The following is a 2918-nucleotide window of genomic DNA, read 5'->3' on the forward strand; positions in this document are numbered from 1 at the left end:
ATCCTAGCTAACACCCTGCCTTTTTCTGAGATGCCCAATTGCATGAATTTAGACTCCAAGGTCTGAATTTCTTTAGTCAAAGGTCGCTTGGTTACACTTAAGCAAGCTAAACTACCCATACTCACCGCTTTCCGACTCAAAACGTCTACCACCACATTAGCCTTGCCCGAATGGTATTAAACGGTGACATCATAATCTTTAAGTAACTCCATCCACCTTCACTGTCTCAAATTCAGATCCTTTTGAGTGAACACATACTGTAAACTACAATGATCAGTAAATATCTCACACTTAACACCATAGAGGTAATGCCGCCTAATTTTAATAGCAAACACTACCGCTACCAACTCCAAATCATGTGTTGGGTAATTCCTCTCATGCACCTTCAATTGACGTGAGGCATAAGCTATAACATTCTTATCCTGCATCAACACAACACCCAAACCAGAATGTGAAGCATCACAATAAACAACAAAATCTTTACCTTCCACCGGTAATGCTAAGATAGGTGCGGTGGTCAAGATAGTCTTGAGCTTTTGAAAGCTCTCTTCACATTTTTCAGTCCATTCAAATAGTATCTCATTTTTGGTCAAATTAGTCAAGTGATTGGCAGTGGAAGCAAAATTCTTCACAAATCGACGATAGTAGCTAGAGTGCCCCACAAAACTCCTAACTTCCGTCACAGAGCTAGGCCTATCCCAATTCTTAATCGCCTCAATCTTTGGAGGATATACCATTACACCTTGTTTTGAAACTACATGCCCCAAAAATGCAACCGAAGTCAACCAGAATTCACATTTAGAAAATTTAGCATACAACCATTGTTTCCCAAGAACACCCAAAATAATACGAAGATGGTCGGCATGCTCTTCCTCACTTTTTGACCAAAATATCATCAATAAAAACTATAACAAATGAATCAAGGAATGGTTTGAACACCCCATTCATCAAACTCATGAAACCTGTAGGCACATTGGTCAAACCAAAAGATATAACCAAAAACTCATAGTGCCCATAGCGAGTTCTAAATGCTGTCTTGGGCACATCCTTAGGCCTAATTTTCAACCGATGGTAGCCAGACCTTAGATCAATCTTAAAGAAAACTGATGAACCTTGCAATTGGTCAAAAAGTTCATCTATTCGAGGCAAAGGTACTTGTTTCGAATAGTGACTGTCACGATCCGGGAGCACCCCCAAGTCGTAACAAGGCGTACTCGACTCCGAAGGGGTCTTATACCACATAGTCATTCATTGCATTCAATAATGATAATAGTGCGGAATTAAAAACTTATTTACATCCACACATTCAAACTTCATTAAAACAACTTTAAAAACACACAGCGGAAGTCTAAGTCTCACATGGCCCTCTTAGACACAATCACAAAACATCAATTGACTAAGAAAGTTTTAAAATGTGTACTCAATTCTTGGTTGATTTTAGATATTGTTGATTTTTTGTAAAAATATATTGACCTGAGTTGTTAAATTTACTAAATATGTAATAAAAGACACTGAAAGCGTATTAATTGGTTATGAAAAGCAAGTTCTTTGATTGGTTTGTATCATTATTCTGGAACAAAAACTATGTCAGGAAGAAATTAGCCATTACTAAAAAATATTATGAAGTAGCTTTAATTTTCTTTCTAAAAGAGGCATCTTAGGGGTCAGTCAATTTCTTATAAAACTGCTCTTGTGCAAAAACTTTGGCCATGTATGAGATAAATAGCCCTTTTATTTTTACTTTCTAAAAAGGGCATGTGGTACTATAGGTTATATTACGAAAGAGTAAAAATTGGGAGTTATATGATTTCTTTTCCCTTCTCATTTTTATACTTTTTCTTTCCTTTTCCCTATCTTTAATTGTTGTCCCTTTTGAAATTGTAGGTGAACAAAATGAAAAATGTGGGGATGAAGGTAGTGAAGACCTTTACAGAGAATTGCTTGATCTACATCTACAAACATTCTAGGACTATTTTTACTTTTGGGTTTTAATTTTGTGAACTTAATTGTATGCTAACTCTTGAACATTTTAGGACTACTTTTATGTTTGGCCTTAATTTTTGCGAAAATCAATGTATGCTAACTCTTAAATTGTCAATCAGTATTGTGTTTCAACCTGTAATATATGGATGAGTACACTAGTTGAAGTACATATTAATTTAATATTTCCTATCATTATATTATAGTTTATTGCAAAAGTACATGGTATTATATAGTTGCTACAACAGCCTACAATAAGCATTAAAAAAGGCCTATTGCAATAGCTTAATAACAGTGTTGCAACAGTTTAGCAGAACCGTTGTAATAGCTCTGATTGAGCTATATTATAAAGCTGTTGTGGTAGATCATGTGCAACGGTTTCAAATCGTTGGAATAAATCTATTGCAACGATCCGTAACTGTTGCACTAACAATTGAAAAGTGTTGTCATAGAATAAAGAATAATTGTTGCTATAGATAGGCGTGTCGCAACGGTTTAGAAACTGTTGCATAAAACCGTTACTATAGACGTATTGCAATACGCTTATATGCAACACACCCTTTTCCTTTGCCATAAGGCTATTGCAACGCTCTTCGGATCTATGGCAATGATTTTTCTTGCATTGCAACAGACCTACTTTCTAGTAGTGCCATGTTTTCAATTATGTCCTCTTATGATCATGTTTTATGCATATCCCTCATATTTAGTACATTCCATGTACTAATGCATACTTGTACCTATATTTTATAACTAATGTAGGGTTTGGCGATTCCCCTGTTTTCGCTCGTGGTTAGTTGATCACTTCGAGATTGAAGACATGGTGAGTCCTCATGTTCCAAGGACCATGTCATCTTTATTTTGATTTCATATGTTTTTATGCTTTGGATGTTGTACATGGTGTACCAGTTCAATCCCGACCACTTCTTTTGATGTACTAG

The sequence above is a fragment of the Solanum stenotomum genome, chromosome 6, assembly GCF_019186545.1.
Source record: "Solanum stenotomum isolate F172 chromosome 6, ASM1918654v1, whole genome shotgun sequence".
NCBI lineage: Eukaryota > Viridiplantae > Streptophyta > Magnoliopsida > Solanales > Solanaceae > Solanum > Solanum stenotomum.